The following is a 22,834-nucleotide window of genomic DNA, read 5'->3' as shown; positions in this document are numbered from 1 at the left end:
CACCAGCCAGGGATAGCTTCTTCCCCTAGGTCACTCCCTTCCTATGCCATGTACAATTGCTGGCCCATGCAGTTGTATAAAGGACTGGCTCTATTTCTCAGGGCAGGGTGATCATGAAGAGCCACTCCAGGTCCCTGTGGGATTGGCTGAGGCCATTTTTCATACCACATCCTGATTCAGTATCTTCCCATTTCCAATTATACTTTCTTCCCACAGGTATTGATCTAGCACAAATACCCCCATCTTAGAGTCTCTAGAAAGTACAATATAAAACCATTGGTATCAGGAGTACCCTTAGGACGTAGATTCTGAAGTGAAACATCAGACATGGATCACCCACAAGCAGGTTGATAATGAGGACATCAGCACTGCTGTTGAGATGGAGCAAAGGCCTGGCAGTGCTGTAGCTGTGCAATCGTTAAAACTTACTTTTGTTGAATGAATGTAAGATAATTGAGTCAGAGACTATATTGGCAGATGTAATGTGCTAATTGAGAAATATAAATAATAAGGACTGAGGAATTGAATGTCACATTTGGAGTAATCAATGAATAAACATGACAAGCTGAAGATAATCAATAATTTAAGGTGAAGTGTGAAAGTCACAGGGATGGTTATAAAGGGCTACATAGTATGGCTAACATGGTAGAAGCCAGGATAAGCATGTATGGAAATAGGTGCTGAGACTGCTGAACCAAAAGGGGATGGAATAAGAGCTTGGGATTAAATCAAGGTCTCAATTATATAGTAATTTTCTATTGAATCTGACAAGTATTCTATTTTCCATCATTAAGAAGGAGGGCCAGATGCATTTCACAATCTCATGGGACAGAAATAGGGCAATGTATGCTATTGATCCAGGGTTAGGTAACTCTCCTGCCCTCTATCATAATGCAGTCTGGATGGACCTGGGAAATCTATGTAACCCATCAAACATACATACCTCATTCTGACAATGACATCTTGTTAGTGGAAGTAGATAACAAAGAATCAACAAGCACTTTGGAGGTCCTGCTGAGACACCTGTACTCCAGAATATGGAGATTTTTTTAAAAAGATAAAAAACCTTACCATACCAGTAAAATCTTTTAAGCATCCATGTATCTGAGGGATGCTGGACATACTCTCTGAAGCAAAGGACAAATCACTGCATCTTATAGGTCATACAAATGAGAAAGAAGGGTAATACTTGGTGTTTTTCTTCTGGTTCTGAAGACAACAGAATATTTCAAACTTGCAAATAATGATGTGCCACTTTCGCAAAGTGACACAACTATTGACTCTGTGTCTCCTCTCTCCTCCATATCCATTTGTTGAACCTCTAACTCCCAATGTGATGGCATTTGGATATAGCACTTTTGAGAATTGGCTTTAGAGGAAGTCAGATCTCATGATGGGATTATTGCTCTTCTAAGAAGAGGAAGAGGCACCAAAGCGTTTCTCTCTCTCTCTCTCTGCATGCTCACAAAGAAGAGGTCATGAGAGCACACAGTAAAGCCATGGCCGTCTGAAAGCCAGGATGCATGCTCTCACTGGGAACTGAATTGGCCAGCACATTGATCCTGGACTTCCCAGCCTCTGAACTGTGAGAAATAAATGCCTGTTGTTTTAGCCACCCAGTCTATGCAGTTTTGCTATAGCAGCTTGAACAGACTAAGACATACATAAAAGACTCTCAGATTTGACTGGGATTCAGAATATGAAAGGGCTCTGGCATCCAGGCAGTAATTCAAGAAGCCCTGCCAATTAAACAATACAGCTCAACAGAGGCCTACATGCTGTTGGAAAACACCCTTTGTGGAGCTCATGGCAACCCCAATATGCAAATCACGACTTAGAACTATAGGCCAATGAATCTAGTGTTTGATGTACGCAGCACATAACCTTACACTACACAAAATAGCTCTGATGTGCTATGGACCTGGTACAGGCAGAGTGTGACATCCAGATGTGTCACTTGACACATCAAGTGACCATGTAATCACAACTCCTCCTTCTTAATTCCGTTTCTGTGAGATCCAACAAGCCAGAAGTAGGGATGGCCCAGCAGAAATCCATCACAGATTGAAACTGTTACTTTCAAGATCAGACACGAGCAGAATCAGATGATGCAAATAAGCTACCTGAGTAGGTAATCACCCTGTCAGCCACTACTGCCACACCGTGGCTTCTTCTTCTGCTCAAACCTATGTCCACATTGGCTACCTTGTGAATAACTAATGGGAGAGGAAAAAGGCAAAGCTTCTTAGTAGATGTGTTGTTTAGCATGGGGTGCAAGCTAATAAAGAATGCTGAACTAGAACCAAAATCACGAGTGCTCCTGAAGAATAGCTGGTAGGAAAAAAATCTTCCCAGTGGACAATATTTCTTCAACTTTGTCTGGACAGAAGAATAGCATAAGGAAGGAATATAGCCTGGCTTATGGGAATAGTGAATAGCTTGGATCAAGGAAGATTAGAATATTGAGAATAAGGAGAACTGGGGAAGAGGTAAGTTGATGGACTTTGAGGAATGATCACAAGATGCAAAGATAGATGAACCCTATGCTAATGCTCACTACGTGGCATTCAGGTAGAAATCCTCTATCCAAGGCCTTTGGAGTATTTGATCTACTGACATGTGGTCCTGAATAATATTGCATTGAACCAAGGAGCATACTACATTACAAATATAAGGAGGCTCTGGATACATAATGGAATCCACTGAGCCAGTATCCAGGAAAGGAAGTCAACACCTCCCCTGACCCCAAAGTGAAAAGAGTCAGAGCTCAGCACCAGATCTATATAATTGGTCAGTTGGGCCTGTTCTACTGTATCATGTTGTCAGTATTAGGATCGCAGGCCTGCAATGCTGGTTACCAAGCCTTCTTGGGTCTAAGGTAAATGATGAGGAAAGAGACCTTTTCTTCTTTTTCCTCTTTCTACCTTTAAAAAGCTGCTTCCTGACCCACATGACCCTCTACTCAGCTGTTATCAGGGACTACTTCAAATTGTTTGACACTCTTTGCAGCAGCGGCCTAATTTGGCAGCAATAGCAATTCCCCAGTTCTCTTTCTACGTGCCTGGCTCTGTGAAAATCACTTAAGTTGCACCATACTTCATGGATGAGTTCAAAATAGTTTGGTAGATGATTAGGGGAAAGTGGAAGGGGTTTTTTTGCTCACTGCACATCACTTGTAAGTCTGTAGCTAAAACAATGGTTAGTGGTCTTTCCGAAGCAACTAATTACAATACAAGCTGACAGACTCAAATGTCATCTTCAAATGAGTAGGAATATATAACCAGAAACCAGGAATACAACTTGGGAAAGGTTACTAAGTCAGATAGTAAAAGATAATGAGAGGACATTCTCGCAGTGTTGAGTTGATAGCTTAGCATCATTGTTATTATGAAAATAATTGTGACCTTATTTTTCATAAACTTGTAAAGATATAGCTGAAGATTATACAAATATTTCTGAGCCTACTTCAGCACTATAATAAAGACCCTGGCAATGAAATTCTTGGTAGCTCATATGCTAAAAAATTATTAAACCCAATTATAAAATTTCTCTGCTATAATATTGTGGAGAGATGACAGGTTTAGGGCCCAAAGTGCCAAGTTACTTTTCCAGTAATGGACAGTTTGAGCAAAATTATTTACTTTTCTCTGTTAGATTCTTGAACTATATAATGTGAATGTTAACAATGGCCCTGAAAAACTTTTGTGAGGTTTAAATGAGATATTTGTAACTTCATACACATCAGTTCTCTCACTCTAAGAGAGTATTAACAATTCCTTTCTCATTTTTTTCTGACAAATTTAACTTTATAATACATTTCTGTTTCTCTGGAAACCTGAAAAAATGGAATCCATCTTTTGTTTCTCAGCAACATAGATTATTTCAAAATGACCCCTAACCAGAAAATTCCACCAGGAATGGCAGCATTATCAAGGAACATAAGGAGCATTATAAATTCCTAGTGGAAACTACACCTTAATATTCCGAGTGACTCTTGTAATGGTTAAGAATCCCTTACAATCTTCCTCTAGTAGCTATGTCTATCAGATCGCTACAATAAACCCTGGTGCTTATTTGGGACCTGGGTTTCTAGACCAGGGTGTTTCCACATCCCATCCAACTGAGTCTCATTTACTCCCTGTTGTTCTGTAACATGAGGTGCCACAATGTAACCCAGGACTGCTGTGTGATCTTCTCTGATACTTGTACTAAGAAGGAATTCCTGCTGCTGTGTTCCATTTCTTGTCATGTGTTTTTCTAAATGAATCAGATGCCAGGTGTGGAGTCTTCAATCTAACTACTTGACTGTTTAAATAAGACTAAAATGAATGCTTCTTAAACATTGACTCCTTTTCCAAGTGATGCTGTGACTATATTAGAATGCAATTTGTACATTGCCAGGTGATATAGGCTAGTGTTAAGAAGAAGTATATGTAAGGCTTATTATTACACTTAAGAGTAAATTCTTAGCAATTACCTAGTGAATTTGTATGGCAAAGTCAAAGTATGATGGCCTTCCCCTATTCTTTAATGAAAATTCAAATCTTTTGATAAAGATTTTTTAATTTAATTTTATTCTAATCATTATTCAAGTACAGTTTTCTCCCTTTTACTCCCAATCCAGCCCACCCACCCAACCCTTCCCTCTTCCCTCCCATTACCACCATCCCCTTAGTTTTTGTCCATGTGTCCTCCAAATTTGTTCCTGTAAACCCTTCCCAATGTCCCCTGAAATTCCCTCTTCTCTCCCCTGTGGTCACTGTCAGCCTGTCCTCTATTTCAGTGTCTTTGGTTATATTTTGCTTGTTTCTTTGTTTTGTTGTTTAGGTTCCTGTTAAAGATGAGATCATATGGTATTTGTCTTTCACTGCCTGGCTTGTTTCGCTTAGCATAATGCTTTCCAGCTCCATCCAAGTTGTTGCAAAGGGTAGGAGCGCCTTCTTTCTTTCTGCTGCATAGAATTCCATTGTGTAAATGTACCATAGTTTTTTGATTCATTCATTTACTGATGGGCATCTTGGTTGCTTCCAGCATCTAGCTATTGTAAATTGTGCTGCTATGAACATTGGGATGCATAGGTTCTTTTGGGTTGGTGTTTTAGTGTTCTTAGGATAAAGTCCCAGCAGTGGAATTGCTGGGTCAAAAGGCAGATCCATTTTTAGTTTTCTGAGGAAGTTCCAAACTGCTTTCCATAGTGGTTGTACCAGTCTGCAGCCCCACCAACAGTGCACTAGGGACCCCTTTTCTCCACAACCTCTCCAACACTTGTTGTTTGTTGCTTTGTTTATGATGGCCATTCTGACTGGTGTGAAGTGGTATCTCATTGTGGTTTTAATTTGCATCTCTCTGATAGCTAGCGATATTGAACATTGTTTCATATGTCTTTGGATTTTCTCTGTGTCCTCCTTGGAGAAGTGTCTGTTCAAGTCTTTTGCCCATTTTTTAATTGGATTCCTTGTCTTCTTAGAGTGCAGTTGTGTAAGTTCTTTATATATTTTGGAGATTAGACCCTTATCTGAGGTACCATTGGCAAATACGTTTTCCCATACAGTTGGTTCTCTTTTAATTTTGATACTGTGTCAGGTATTGTGATCCCTCCTACTTTACTCTTCTTTCTCAAAATTGCAGCAGCTATTTGGGGTCGTTTATGATTCCATAAAAATTTTTGAAGTGTTTGTTCTATGTCTGTGAAATATGCCATTGGTACTTTAATAGGAATTGCATTGAATGTGTAAATTGCTTTGGGTAGTATGGACATTTTGATGATATTAATTCTTCCAATCCATGAACACGGTGTATGTTTCCACTTGTTTGTCTTCCTTCATTTCCTTCCTGAGTGTTATATAGTTTTCTAAATACAGGTCTTTTACCTCTTTGATTCAGTTTATTCCTAGGTATTTTATTTTTCGTTTTGCTATTTCAAATAGGATTTTTTCCTTGACTTCTGCTGCTGCTGTTTCATTGTTGGTGTACAGAAATGCCTTTGATTTCTGGATATTGACTTTGTATCCCGCTGTTTTGTCAAATTCATTTGTTAGGTCAAGCAGTTTTTTGGTGGAGTCTGTAGGATTTTCCATGTACACTATCATGTCATCTGCAAACAGTGACAGTTTTGTTTCCTCTTTTCCGATTTGGATGCCTTTTATTTCTTTTTCTTGTCTGATCGCTGTGGATAAAACTTCCAGTACTATATTGAATAGAAGTGGTGAAAGTGGACAGCCTTGTCTTGTTCCTGATCTTAGTGGAAAAGATTTTAATTTTTGCCCATTGAGTATGATGTTGGCTGTAGGTCTCTCATATATGGCCTTTATTATGTTGAGGAATGTTCCCTCCATTCCCACTTTGCTGAGTGTTTTTATCATGAATGGGTGCTGTACCTTATCAAATGCTTTTTCTGCATCAGTTGATATGATCATGTGGTTTTGTCTTTGCTTTTGTTTATGTGATGTATTACATTTACTGATTTGTGAATATTGTACCATCTTTGCATCCCTGGAATGAATCCCACTTGGTCATGGTGTATGATCTTTTTAATGTATTGTTGGATGCGGTTTGCCAGTATTTTGTTGAGGATTTTAGCATCAATGTTCATCAGTGATATTGGTCTGAAGTTTTCTTTCTTTGTTGTGTCTTTATCTGGTTTTGGAATTAGGATGATGTTGGCCTCATAAAAAGAGTTTGGGGGTCTTCCATCTTTTTGGCTTTTTGGGAATAGTCTATGAGGGATAGGGGTTAGCTCTTCCTTCAATGTTTTGTAGAATTCTCCTGTGAAACCATCTGGTCCAGGGCTTTTGTGTGTTTGGAGTTTTTTGATTATTTCTTCAATTTCTTTTGCCATTATGGTCTGTTCAGGCTTTCTGCTTCTTTTTCATGGAGTTTTGGAAGATTATATTTTTCTAGAAATTTGTCCATTTCACCTAGGTTTTCAAATTTCTTGGCATACAGTTCTTTGTAGTAATTTCTTACAATCCTTTGTATTTCTGTGGTATCTGTTGTAATCTCTCCTCTTTCATTTCTGATTGTGTTTATTTGAGTCTTCTCTCTTTTTTTCTTGATGAGTCTGCTTAAAGGCTTGTCGATTTTGTTTATTTTTCCAAAGAACCAGCTCTTGGATTCATTGATCCTTAGAATTGTGCTTTTAGTCTCTATGTCATTTAATTCTGCTCTGATCTTAGTTATTTCCTTCCTTCTGCTTGCTTTGGGCTGTCTTTGTTGTTGTTCCTTGAGTTCTTGTAGACATAAGGTTAGGTTGTTTGTTTGGAATGTTTCTAACTTTTTTAGGTGGGCCTGTATCGCTATGAACTTCCCTCTCAGGACTGCCTTGGCTGTGTCCCATAAATTTTGGGTTGTTGTGAGTTCGTTTTCATTTGTTTCCAGAAACCTTTTGATTTCTTCCCTAATATCATTCTTGACCCATTCATTGTTTAATAGCATGCTGTTTAATCTCCATGAATTTGAGTGGTTTGGGTTTTTTTCCTTGGGGTTGGTTTCTAGCTTCAGTCCCTTGTGATCCGAGAAAATGCTTGGTATGATTTCAATTTTCTTGAATTTCTTGAGGCTTGTTTTGTGTCCTATCATGTGGTCATCTTTGAAAATGTTCCGTGTACATTTGAAAAGAATGTATATTTAGCTTCTTTTGGATGGAGGGCTCTGTATATATCAGTAAAGTCCATTTCATCAAGGGTATTGTTCAATGCCACAGTATTTTTGTTGATTTTTTGTTTCGAAGATCTGTCCATTTTTGATAGTGGGGTGTTAAAATCTCCCACTATAATTGTGTTGCTGTCAATATCTTTCTTGAAGTCCTCTAAGATTTTCTTTATGTATTTGGGTGCTCCTATGTTGGGTGCATATATATTTACAATATTTATGTCTTAATGTCTACTCAAGGGATTCTTCCTTTGAGTATTATGAAGTGACCTTCTGGGTCTCTCTTTATGGACCTTTTTTGGAAGTCTATTTTTTCTGATATGAGTATTGCTACCCCAGCTTTTTTTTTTCCTGTCCATTTTCTTGGAAGATTTGTTTCCAGTCCTTCACTTTCAGCCTGTGCAAGTCTTTTATCCTGGGGTGGGTCTCTTGTAGGCAGCATATGTGTGGGTCATTTTTTCTTATCCATTCAGCTATTCTGTGTCTTTTGATTGGAGCATTTCATCCATTTATGTTTAAGGTTATTATTGATAGGTACTTATTCATTGTCTTTTATGTTCATGTGTTCCTCTCTCTCTCTCTCTCTCTTTTCCTTCCCTTCCTTAAAGCAGTCCCTTTAGAATCTTTTGCCGAGCTGGTTTGGTGGAGGTGTATTCTTTTGGACTTCTTTTGTCTGGGAAGCTTCTTATTTGGCCTTCTATCTTGATTGAGAGCCTTGCTGGGTAAAGTAGCCTTGGTTACAGGCCTCTGGTTCTCATTACATGGAGTATTTCTTGCCATTCTCTTCTGGCTTGAAGTGTTTCCATTGAGAAGTCAGTTTTTAGCCTCATTGGGGCTCCCTTGTATGTTACTTCCTGTTTCTCCCTTGCTGCCTTTAATATTCTCTCTTCATCTTGAAGTTTTGCCATTTTAATTATGATGTGTCTTGAGGTGGGCCTCCTTGGGTTCCTCTTGATTGGGACTCTCTGTGTTTCCTGGATTTGTGTGACTTTTTCTCTCATCAAATTAGGGAAGTTCTCCTTCATTGCTTTTTCAAATAGGTCTTCTATCCCTTGCTCTTCTTCTTCTCCTTCTGGTATCCCTATTATACGGATATTATTACATTTCATATTGTCTGGCATTTCTCTTAATCCCTCTTCATTCTTTCTGAGCCTCTTTTCCTTTTCTTGCTCTTTCTGGGTGTTTTCTTCTACTTTGTCCTCTAGCTCACTGATCCAATCTTCTGATTCATCAATCCTGCTTTTCATTCCTTCTACTGTGTTCCTCAGTTCAGAAATGGCATTCTTCATTTCCTCTTGGCCCTTGTCGAGAGTTTCTATTTCCTTTTTCATATTTATATAGTTTGCAGTGAGATCGTTGTATCTTCCCTCTAGTTTCTGATAGCGCATTGTGAGTTCATTGAACTTGCTGATAATCATTGTTTTGAACTCAGTATCTGATAGTTGAGTTGCCTCTATTTCATTTAGCATTTTTCCTGAGGCTTCTTCCTTTCTCTTCAATTGGGGATTGTTTCTTCATTTTCTCATTGTTCGTGGGATTCTTCTTGTTAGCCTCTGTTTCTTAAATTTATCTGTTCTGGTTCCTTGTGATTATGGTGTGAACTTCTGTGGTAGAATACCTGTGAGATTCAGTGGTGTGGTCTCCTTCGTGTATCCTGGTGTTCACAACTTCCCTCTACTCGTCTGGTTTTTCAATGATCGCTATAATTTTTGATGTCCTGTTTCAAAAATGTTTCGGTAACCTGGGCCACTTGCTCTGTTCTTCCACTGATCCACGAGTTTCCCTCCTCTTCACAGAAGCCGAGAATCACACTGCCTGGAGTAAAGCCACCATCTTTATTTATCTCCGATAAAGATTCTTATAACACAGATTGTTTTGAAGTTGTCCAGTGTGGATGTCTACACAGGGATCCCAAAACTCTGACTCCAACAATGTTTTATTTGAATCGAAGTCAGGTAGATTTGGGCAGGAGGCTGTCTCTACCACTATCAGTACTACAGAAGAAGCCAAATGATTATGAAGAGGAAACCCATGGAGATGAGCTAGCTATTCAGATAAGTTTTCTCAAGGAGCAAAATTGAGTTGGCACAAAAGAAAGTTTGTCATATACTCAATGATCTATGAATAGACTTATGCTGTCTGTATTTTTGGACGTGGATTGAAAGTAGCTCGCATTGTAACCACTTCTGCCAGATGGTAGGGAAAAATGGAACTTCTCAAGCCATTTCTTGGAAAGATTCCAATCTGAAACAAAATCTTTTTCATCCTAATGAATGCACAGTCTCATGCCAACATGGTATAAGAAGACAAAGGTATTTGCCTGTCTGACTAGTTGACTTTATTGTGAAACTCTGGTGGCAGAAGAGAAGATGGCTCTAAAAGAACAAAAAAACCTGACTAAAGTATCTCTTGCTTTGTGCTCTGAAAAATATTCTAAATATAAGGAATAAGAAAAACTAGAATGTTCCAACTGCTTTTTATTTTTTAAAAAATACAGTTGGTAAAGAAAATGTGATTAAACAATTTAAAATAAGTTCAGGAATGCCACAGCTTTAGGTTAACATTATTGGTGAATGAAGTATGGGACAGAGTACCAGACGCCGTGGCATTTCAGACTTCCATATCTAGCTGCATGTAGTGCTATTTGGCTTTTGCTGTAGCTCTTAGTCATTAGTTGTCAATTCTCATTCTGCCCTCCATTGGTCCCCACTACTTGTTCAGCCAGGCTGGTTCATTGAAAGGGCCCTGACACATTTAAAACCAACATTTGCATTTATACACCTACAAATGAGGTTACTGTAATATGGGTTTTCTTAAAGGTGTGTTGACTAGTAAATCTTGATAATATAAAAATATAGGCAAATTTAATATCATAAACTCTTGCTTTATCTATGAATTATTTACTTATTTTTTTATACTTTTTCTTATTTGACCCATGTCTTAACAATGTTAGCTCTTAGTAAAAGCTTCATAACTTGTTTTTTCATTAAGTAGCATGATATTCTGTGAATCCTTTTTTTCAGTCTATACCAGATTTATCAAACTTGCTCATTGTTATATACCTGGCACCTTGCATAGTGCCTAGTATTTTTTACTCGAATGAATGAATGAGTGAGTGCTCTCCCACACTGCTTTAGAAGTCCCCAGGGCCTTCTCATACCTGTGCTTTACGCTGTTTTCCTTCCAGATGGAACCAATGAACTGTGCATAACCCTGAAGCTAGTCCTATGTTTGTACCAAATTGCAACACTGTGGCTTCTCTCCTTCACCATCACATTTCCTTTTTCTACTAATCATCCCATCAGCATAACTCGTTAAAAAATAAACCTAATTTGTTAAAAACTTTCCCACCTTAAAAGGAAGAAACAAATCTGTCTTTACCTTAAATCCAAGTTCAGCTACCACCCAATTTCTGTGCTCCATTTCAGAGTAAAATTTCTTCAATAGGCCCTATAGGTTAGGGCCACCATGAGCCCATCACAATTCTCTTCTTCTGCCTCTGAAACTGCTCATGGCCTCCTCAGTTCCATGTGTCAGTGGGGTCATTATTTGTCACTCTTAGTCTGTGACATATTCTACCACTCCTTCTCCATCCATGCTTATGACATAGGGTCTTGTGATCTTCTGTTCCTGATAGTCCTCTGTAGGTAGACATGTGACATGACAGCTGAACTGCTTTAGGTTGGACTGACCGCCTGTTCTTAATACTGCCATTTTCTTCCACAGCTCCTTATCTATTCTTATCACTGGACTCTCAAAGTCCCCCTCCCTAAAATCAGAAAATTCTTTCACACTCCACTCTGATACATAATTTAAAAAAAGTTACTACCATATGTTTCAAGTACCTTAGAGATGGGAGTGATACAAGTGATATAAGATGAATTATAGTTCATCTCAGAATTATAATTTCCTTTCTTTGGGGGTTTCGTGTACAAGTTCCTTAGTAGAAAGCCAGCCAGAGCAGTCTATTCTATTCTATTTTAAACTGTTATTTCTCTATTATAGAAATTAATTGTCATTTGATATATCTAATATATTTGTCTTCTACAAAGATAAATTGCTACATATGAACTTCATGTGAGTAGATCTCTACAGCCTCCTCTAAATATACTTGGACTTAATTTTAAAGATATGCAAGATTAGTTATTAGTGTTGTGCCTGTTCATCAATATATCCTCAGGTTTCTCAGCTATGGCCAAATATTTGTATTTTCTGAGATGTTTTATATAATGAAATTTAACTATATAACAAATGCTGGTAAAATGATGAAATATAATATATTTAATTCTCAGTTGAACAAAATAGCACATGTAGGTGTCTATTCAACGAATCACCAGTAAGTATAATGATCCAGTATTTTCTACCTCAAACTTCTATCTCTTCAGTTCAAATTGAAGAAAAAACTTATAGATAACACTTAGAGATTAAAAAGAATGTGTGACACTTTTCAAAAGCTGCTTACTTTCTTTGGGGAAATACTATGAGAACATAAATCACTTAGGACACTACTACATTCCATTGAGGGAAATCAAGATAACTTGTTTATTATACTTTTTGTTCAAGTTTAGAGTGTAGAATAAATGTTAAAACTTCTGTTGGAGAACTGAAATTCAATTTTCTTTGTCCATTGTGATGATACTATTACAGAACAGACTGGGGACCAAGCAGGGGAGCAATTATCGACCCACTCAGGGACACCAAAAACTGTTACAGAACAGGGACCCAAGGGGGGTATGATATATTATTACCTGAAAGGACCCCCACTAGGTTTGCTTGTCTGCCACCAGAGGAAAGACACCTCTCAATGCCAGAGATTTGTGAAGAGGAAAGGAAATGTTTATTTAAAGCTACACAGACTTAAAGTAGTGACCTAATGTCTTCATTAAAATATAAAAGTCCTTTAGGATACCCACAGATGCACACAGTCCCTCCTTCTCCCTCTGCCCTAATTTGAGGTACCGTATCTCAGGAAAAGAATTAGATTCAGGCTCCCAACACCATCAGCTGTGTCATCAGCCAGGATCAAGCCTCATAGTTCTCCTTGGCAAAGCTGTGGGGGTCTCCACTCTGCCAAAACTGTGTGGTTCTCCCCTTAATGGCTGCAGCATCTCAGTTTAAATCCCTGAGCCAATCTTCCTCTGCAGCCCCATTTCCAACTCCTCCCACAATTGGCTACACTTGCCAGTACTCCCACATCATTCCAGCTTTACGGGGCTGCCATAGTGGGTCTGGGCAGGCATGGCCCCGTGGCATGGAGCCAATCATCTCCAAGCTCTCACGATGTAACCAGGGGGAGTTGGCTCCAAGTTACATCTTGGGTGGAAGTCACTTCCCTCCCCCTGGCTCAAAGCAGGCCACAGCTATTTAACATATCTATGCAACCAGTTAAATGTTACGGATATGTTACTTGACCATGCCAGAGGTTAGCTGCAAAGCTATTGCTATGCAAAACAGCTCTCAATGGGCCTGCTCCGTGTATTCTTTCCACCAACCCACAATTGTGGTGGTGGGGGAGTCGGGTTGAGGACATCCTATACATCTTTCTAATATTTCCTGGACACCTTGAGTTCTGGACCCCATTCCAAATCCAGATTTGGGCTCCCCCCTCTTGCTACACCCTGTTACAATAGCTGTTAACATAGTCCTTAGAGTTGTTTCAATTTCCCATCGGTTGAAAGGCCTTAAGGAAAATAGTAAGTGTGATAGATGTACTGAGTATCACTCATCTCCTTGGTTTTCAGATTGCACCAGGAGATCCTCTCTAGTTCCTCTGAATCATGACATTCAGTAGAGTGGGGTTTCTGCAGCACTTAAAACCCACCTCCTTTCAGCAAAAACCTCTCTCTGACCTTTATTATTTTTTAAACCCAAATTAATCAAATACTATAACACAAAACTCAAAGCAATTGAACAAAAATGCTTTTTTATTCTTGAACTAAATATGCTGTCTAGAGACAATGTTCTGATAAGATTCTGCTTATCAAAAGTGACCACATTCTATTGTTTATTCATAACAATAAGAGATAGAGGAAGATAAATAGAGGTAGATAAATAAATAACTAGGTTGCTAGATGATAGAAGACGAGAGAAAAAAGAAAAAAGTGATTGAGGAGAAAGGACAAAAATTTTAAGTAGGGAATACTACAAAAGGGAAAATATTCTTGACTAGGAAAAATTATAAATGAAAAGTTTCATGAAGATAAAGAAAGGCAGGGTGCAGAAAATCCAGATCAGGGGTTTGGCCAAAATATAGCATCTTATAGACATGAAGGTAATGATAGCAAGGAACATATTACAGTGTACACATTTTTAAAAGATTAATAAAAGTGTGTTGTGATATTCCATGGAAATGTCATAACAACATCATAATAATATTGTGATGATAGCCATTAACACACACCACTTCTGCTTTCAGGAAATTTTAATAGGTACATTAGGTATGTGAAGACTGATCGCCATAACTCAAAGAGCTTTACCTAACTCCTTAAAGCTTTAGCAGAAATGTTCCTTCACATTTTCTCACCATGCCTCATTTCACTTTTCTTTGCTAAAAATACTTTCCTCTGAGAAAGCTCTTGTGTGTGTGTGTGTGTGTGTGTGTGTGTTCAGCTCTATGATAAACTTTATCAATGATGTAAAATTAAGGGTATTTCCTTCCTGACCTCCCAATGTCCCATCTCCACCTGCCTCACCATGGAAAATGTCCAATTTTTATTTCAGTAGGGCCAACACAGAAGCCAGTGTCCAGAGTTTCTTCTTCAAATACATTATTTAATTTTTTTCATTACCATTTATCCCCCTTATTCTTCCCTCCCCCTCCCCACAGTCACCACACTGTTGTCCATGACAATGAGTCCTTTTTTCCATTTTGCTTGATCTTTCAACCCCCTAAACACCCCCTCTCATAGCTGTCATGCTGCTTCCTCTCTTTGAGTCTATCTCTATTTTGCTTGTTTAGTTTCTTCATTAGAGTCCATGTATGAATGAAATCATACAGTATTTGTTTTTCTCTATCTGGCTTATTTCACTTAGCACAATATTCTCCAGGTCTACACATGCTGTTGCAAAGGGTAAGATTTTCTTCTTTTTTATGGCAGAGTACTATTCCATTGTGTAAATGTACCATATTTATTTTAGCCACTCATCTACTGATGGACACTTGGGCTGCTTTCTTATCTTGGTGATTGTAAATAATGCTGCGATGAACAGAGGGGTGTTCACGTTCTTTCAATTAGTGTTTTGGGTTTCTTTGGATGTATTCCCTGAAGTAGGATCACTGGATCAAAAGGCAGATCCATTTATAATTTTTTAAAGTCTCTCCAAGTTTTCCACAGTGGTTGCACTAATCCACATTCCCACAAACATTGCAAAAGGGGTTCCCTTTCTCCACATCCTCGCCAGCACTTCTTGTTTGTTGGTTTATTGATGATAGCCATTCTGACAGGTGTGAGATGATATCTCATTGTGGTTTTAATTTGCATTTCTCTGATATTTAGTAACATTGAACATCTTTCCATATATCTATCGGCCATCTGTGTATCCTCTTTGGAGAAGTGTTTATTCAGGTTTTTTTGTCCATTTTTAATTGGGTTGTTTGTTTTTTAGGTGTTGAGTTTTTTAAGTTCTTTATGAATTTTGGATATTAACCCCTTACTGGATATATTAGTTCTTTTATAAACATTAAATATAATTAGAGATATTCTTGACAGCATGAAGCATATCCAAAGAAAGAAGAGGTAATTATTCAAATCAAATAAAAGATCCATTGGATGAGATATGGCACTGTAATAAATAAAGTCATAAATTATTACACTGAGTTAAAGATTTGACAAATAAATTTGGTAAAGTGAATCATTATTACTGTGAAGTCAAATCTTTGATATAGTGGGAAAGGATATTTAGCATTTGACAGCCTTTATTTCAAATATTGACTTTGCCACTTACTGCTTGGTTTTAGACACGTTACTTAATCTTTTGAGCTGAGCTTCCACATATTAACCTAAGTCATACTTACATGGTAGGGTTGCTGTAATATCCAGCTAGGGTAATCATTTTTAAAGCTTCCAGCTTGTTACTAATTATTATTATCATAATGTTGTTATGAACTTTTATTTTTCTAGGTTTATATCCAACTCCTAAGTCCAGAAAGAATTAAGATGATTTCAAAGAAACATGAACAGTATCAGGTGTTCATACCAATTAGTAAAAGTGCAGAGAGGAAGCCCTGGCTGGCGTAGCTCAGTGGACTGAGCGCGGGCTGGGAACTAAAGTGTCCCAGGTTCGATTCCCAGCCAGGGTACATTCCTGGGTTGCAGGCCAGAACCCCCAGCAACCGCACATTGATCTCTCTCTCTCTCTCTCTCTCTCTCTCTCTCTCTCTCTGTCTCCCTCCATTCCCTCTCTAAAAATAAATAAATAAAATCTTAAAAAAAAAGTGCAGAGGGGAGAAAAGTCTCCTCTATTTACAACAGTCACTCCCATGAAGAGCTTCATGGCCCCTTCCAGTATGTAAATAATGAGAAATATAATGAGAGATAGAAACTAAACCTTAGATAATCATGAGTATAAGCTACAGACTTGGAAGGAATTTATGTTTCCAAAAACTGAAGCAGTTACGATTCATACCCAGTCACAAACCTATCTGTCCACTCTGCCAGTTTTACAGGCCCCTCTAATTTATAAAATTAGAGATAATGATGCTGCCATGAAAAATTCATTTGAAAGACACTATGAAACACAAAGCATTGTCACACTATTACACATGGCTCACTAGACTGATTATTGATATGTACAGTGACAAAAACAGTTTTTTCATTCTGCTACTGGATGAAAAATAATTATGCTGGCATCATTACTCTCTATCAGTTATGTTTTCACAATTAAGTTAGCATTTCATCATCAGACCTATTTAAATTTTATAAAATATGTGACCATTGTACTCATCTGCTTATATTTTAGGATTCTCTTTAAATGAGGCAATTAAATAGGCAATTACTATTTTGGCCTTGCTGTTCTGATACGTCTTAGTGAAAGGAATTCATATTGTATTATTTTCTGAGTTTTTTAAATGTTGAATGTTTTCCATGTGTTCTTTAAGTTATAGCTCATCACAAATGTGTCAATTTTCTTCGGGGGAAATCTTTTTCAGGAGGAATTTAATCTTTATTATATTTTTTCCATTACCATTTAGTCTCCTTATACCCACTACCACAAACAATTACCACATTATTGTCCATGACCACAAGAGCTTTTTCCTTTTTGTTTAATCCTTCCACCCCCAACTAGCTGTCTTCTTGCTCTCCATCTATGAGTCTGTCCCCAGTTTCCTTGTTAGTTCTGTTTGTTCACTAGATTCCACATATGAGTGAAATCATATGACATTTGTCTTTTTCTGAATAGTTGATATTAGCATAATTTTCTCCAGGTCCAGATACTGTCTCAAAGGGTAAAAACTTCTTTTTTATGGCTGACTAATATTCCCCAGTGTAAATATCCCATAGCTGTTTTATCCACTCATCTACTGGTGGACACTTGGGCTGTTTCCATATCTTGATGACTTCAAATAATATTGCAATGAACAGAGGGGTGGACATATTCTTTTGATTTCAAGTTTTGGGTTCCTTCAGATATATCCCTAGCAGTGGGATCACTAGGTCAAAAGGCAGTGCATTTTTAATTTTTTGATGTATCTCCATACTGCTTTCTTTCCACAGTGATTGCACCAATCTGCATTTCCACCAACAGTGCAAAAAGGTTCCCCTTTCTCCACATTCTCACCAGCACTGGTTGTTTGTTGATTTATTGATGATAGCCATTCTGACAGATGTGAGATGATATCTCATTGTGGCTTTAATTTGCATTTCCCTGATGATTAGTGATGTTGAGCATCTTCTCATATATGAGAAGATGCTTTCTGTATGTCCTCTTCAGAGAAGTGTTTATTCAGGTCCTTTGCCCATTTTTTAATTGAGTTATTTATTTTTATGGTGTTGAGTTTTGTTTATCAGGCAGAGAGTTTAGAGTAAGGATTATAAGGATACTCAAAAGCATGAAAAAAAGACAAAGAAATTACAAAAAAAGACCAGTCAGAAATAATGAATTCAATATCTGAAATAAATAATACACTGGAAAGAATAAACAGCAGGTTAGATGAAGCAGAGGATCCAATCAGTGATTTGGAGGACAAGGGTAGGAAAAAAAAACAAACACTTGGGCAGAGCACCAAAAAGAAAAGTGAATTTAAAAAAGGAGGAGAGCTTAAGAAATGTTTTGGACACCATGAAGCAGAACAACATCTACATGGTGGGAATACCAGAAGGAGAAGAGAACAAGCAAAGGATCAAGAACTTAATTGAAGAAATAATGACAGAAAATTTCCCTAATCTGATGAGGGAAAAAGACAGTCCAGTAAGCTCAAAGAGTGCCAAACAAGTTGGACCCAAAGAGGCCTAGACTGAGACACATAATTAAAATGACAAGGCTTAAAGACAACAAGGGAATCTTAAAAGCCACACAATAAAAGCAGGTAATTACACATAAAGGAGCACCAATTAGACTGTCATCTGATATCTCAATAGAAAAATTTCAGATCAGAAGGGAGTGGTGTGAAATATTCAAGGTGATGAAAAATATAGACCTATAACCAAGGCTATTTTACCCAGCAAGGTTATCATTTAAAATTGAAGGAGAAATAAGGACTTTTACAGACCAAAAAAAAAAAAAAGCTAAACGAGTTTGTTAACACCAAACCAGTACTGCAACAAATATTAAAGAGCTTGCTTTAGGAAAAAGAAAAAAAATGGAGAAGGAAAAGGAGAAGGAGGAGAAGAAGGGAAAGAAAAAAAACAGAGGAAAATAGTCTCTAACAATAAAAAGGTACTAAGTATGTATCTGTCAATAATTACCTTAAATATAAATGACTTAAATGCTCCAACAAAAGACATAGGGTAGCTGAATGGATAAGAAATTAAGACCCCATATATATTGTTCTTCCAAGAGACCCATCCCAGATCAAAAGATACACACAGACTAAAAGTAAAGGGATGGAAAAAGATACTTCATGCAAGAGAAAAGGAAAAACAAGCTGGGGTAGCTGTGCTTATATCCAACAAAATAAACTTTAAAACCAAGGGTATAGTAAGACACAAAGACACTTCATAATGATAACAGAAACAATCCAAGAGGATATAACACTAGTAAATATTTAAGCACCCAGCGTAGGAGCATCTAAATATGTAAACCAAATCTTGATGGACATAAAGGGAGAGAATGACAGAAGGACAGTCGTAATCAGGAATTCTAGCAACCATTGACTTTAATGGATAGATCTACCAGACAGAAAATTAATAAGGAAGCAGTGGCCTAAAATGACACACTAGATTAAGGGACCCAAACTTTTGGAGTCTCTGGGCCACACTGGAAGAAGTTGTCTTGGTCTACACATTAAATACACTACAACACATAATCACAAAAAACTCATAAAATTTTAAGTAAATTTACAGTTTGGTTTTGGGCTGCATTTAGCCATCCTGAGCTGCATGCAGCCTATGAGCTACAGGTTGGACACCCTTACTCTAGATTAAATGGATTTAAATGACATCATCAGAATATTTTACCCCAAAGCAGCAGAATATATATACTTTTCAAGTGCATATGGAATATTTTCTAGGATAGGTCCAATGCTAGGACACAAAAAAGTCTCAATAAATTTAAGAAGATTGAGATCATATCAGGCATTTCTCAACCACAATGCTATGAAACTAGCAATCAATCACAAGAATACTGAAAACACACAAAGACCTGGTAGCTAAATCAAATATTATTAAACAATGAATTGGTCAACAATGAGATCAAAGAAAAAATCAAAAGATATCTTGAACAACTGAAAATGAGGACACAACAATCCAAAATCTGTGGGACACTGGGAAAGCAATCCTAAGAGGAAAATTCATAGCATTACAGACCTATCTAAAAAAAATAAATAAATAAAAAGAAAGAAAAGAAAAGAAAAGAAAAAGCTCAAATAAAAAATTTAACTTCACACTTAGAGGAACTTGAAAATCAAAAAAATCAAAACCCAAGGTGAGTAGAAGAAAGGAAATAATAAAGATCAGAGCAGAAGTGAACAAAATAGAGTCTAAAAAACAATACAAAAGATCAATGAATCCAAGAGCTGGTTCTTTGACAAGATAAAAAAAAAGCTGACGAATCTTTAACTAGACTCATCCAGAAAAAAAGAGAAAGGACCTAAGTAAATAAAATCAGAAGTGAAAGAGTAGAAATAACAACTGACACCAAAGAAATACAAAGGATTATAAGATAATATTATGAACTATATGTCAACAAACTGGACAACCTGGAAAAAATGGATAAATTCATAGAAACATATAATCTTCCAAAACTAAACCAAAAAGAATCAGAGAATCTAAATAGACAAATTATACCTAGAGAAACTGAAAGAGTAATAAAAAAAAACTCCCAGCAAACAAAAGCACTGGACCAGTTGGTTTCACAGGTGAATTTTACCAAACATTCTGAGAACTACCACTTTTACTTCTCAAACTGTTTCACAAAATTCAAGAGGAGGGAAGGCTCTCAAACTTATTTGATGAAGCCAGCACTATTCTAATTCCAAAACCAGATAAAGACACTACTAAGAAAATTACAGGTGAATATCTCTGATGAACATAGATGCTAAGATCCTCAACAAAATATTAGCAAACTGAATACAGCCATGCATCAAAAAGATCATATGCCATGATCAAGTGAGATTTATTCTCAGAATGCAAGGTTAGTACAACATTCACAAGTCAAGAAATGTGATTGACCACATAAATAAAATGAAGGATAAAAGCCACACAATCACATCAATAGATGCAGAAAAAGCATTTGATAAAATACAGCACCCTGACATAATACAGATCATGTATGACAAACACACTGCCAACATCATACTCAATGAAAATAAAATTATAAGTATTCCCCTTAAAATTGGGGATAAAACAGGGAAATCTGCTTTCACCTCTTTTATTCAACATAGTACAGGAAGTCCTAGCCACAGCAATTAGATAAGAAGAAGAAGAAATAAAAGGCGTCAAAATTGGAAAGAAAGAAGTAAAACTGGCATTATTTGCAGATAACATGATACTGTATATAAAGAACCCCCAAAATTCCACCAAGAAACTACTGAAACTGATAAATAAATTCAGCAAAGTATCAGGATAGAAAATTAATATATAGAAATTAATTGTATTTTTATATGCCAATAACAAACTAACAGAATGGGAAATTAAGAAAAAATTCCCAGTCACAATTGCTACCAAAAGAATAAAATATCTAGGAATAAACCTAACTAAGGATATAAAGAACTTGTACATGGGATATTATAAGACACTGAAGAAAGAAACTGAAGAGGATACAAATAAGTGGAAGCACATACATGATCACAGATAGGAAGAACTAACATCATTAAAATGTTCATACTACCCAAAGCAATCTATAGATTCAACAGAATTCCTATCAAGGTTCCAATGATGTATTTCACAGAACTAGAACAAATATTTCAAAAATCTATATGGAACCACAAAAAGTCCTGCATAGCAACAGCGATTGAGAGAAAAAAGAACACAGTTGGAGGAATCATGCTACCTAAAATCAACATAATATAAGGCTGTAATCATCAAAAGACCATGATACTGTCATAAAAACAGACACATAGATCAGTGGAACAGAAGAGCAAGCCCAGCAATAAGCCCACACACTTATAGTCTATTAATATCTGATAGAGGAAGCAAGCACACAACAATGGGCCTAACATAGTCTATGCAATAAATGGTGTTGGGAAAATTAGACAAATACGTGCAGAAAAATGAAACTAGACCACCTTCCCACACCACACACAAGAATAAATTCAAAATGGATCAATGGCTTAAATGTTAGATCCAAAATGATAAAACTCATAGATGAAAACATGGGCAGCAAAATCTCAGACACTGCTTAGAGTAATGTTTTGTCAGATATATCTCCCCAGAAAAAGGAAACAAAAGAAAAATATACAAATGGGACTATATCAAACCAAAAAGTTTTTGTACAGCAAGGAAATCATCAACAAAATGAAAAACAACCCACTGAATGGAAGAACATATTCGCTAATACACCAGATAAGGGGTTAAAGTGATATTTTTAAATATCACTTACTCTTCTCCATGCATGCCTTATTTTTTTTTCTAACTCACAGCCACTATTCAAATATTTCCCTAGTTTTTATCCTCTACCTTAAGGCAGCCAGGTCCATTCACATGGATTGTGGGTAGTATGACTGAAATAAAGGCAAATTCGTATAGAATCTCCTCCGTTTGTCCACAACCTACTCTCACGTTCGGTCTTCCTTAGTCTTGATCTGCATTTTCTATTGTTCTTGGAGATAGCCTTGATATTTTTGTCTTCTCTAATGGTTTAGACTTATAAGCTGATCTTGCTTTTCCCAGATTGATACTCAATGTTCTCAAAATTATACTATTTCTGCCTTCCTTTGGTAAATTTCCCTTTCCTAAATTTAAGTATTAAGACAGAAGCCATAGCATACTCCCACTGCTTAGCATGCTTCTCTAAGGACTGAGAGGAAAAGGGAATAATCTAACAACTTTTTTATTTTATTTTATTTTATTTTTTGCCCAGGAAGTCTTTTTCTCCTATATTTACATATGCAAAGCTGAAATGTAGCTGGTTCTCCTCAACCTCAATACCACTGTGGTCTGATCCTAGTATAACATTAATCAGTCAACACTCTGACTTATCTAAAATTCCCCTAGAGGTTTCAGGCTAAGTCTAAACTCTTTAATACAGTTTAGGATGCTTAAGGATCTACCTTCTGTTTATCTGATCATACCAAATTATAAAATGCAGGTAATCTGTTGTGGACAAAAATGAAAAGGTCATTCCCAGGAGAATTTAAATAAGAGTAAGAAAAACAGCATGAGTACTGCTTCTAGATTTTATGATTTAATTGTTAAGTTGAGAATTATATTTCTGACAAGTTCCCAGGTGATGTTGATGTTACTGGTCAGAGAGAACTATGGGTTTTAAGGAGACAATGCTCACTGTGTTGAAATGGAAAAATGTTAGAAAAAATAAGTAATTTAAAAAAAAAAACTGTAAGAGACAGACCATAAAGAATGCAAGGTAG

This window comes from Phyllostomus discolor, chromosome 5 (genome assembly GCF_004126475.2).
Source record: "Phyllostomus discolor isolate MPI-MPIP mPhyDis1 chromosome 5, mPhyDis1.pri.v3, whole genome shotgun sequence".
Lineage (NCBI taxonomy): Eukaryota > Metazoa > Chordata > Mammalia > Chiroptera > Phyllostomidae > Phyllostomus > Phyllostomus discolor.
This window is presented reverse-complemented; position numbering follows the sequence as displayed.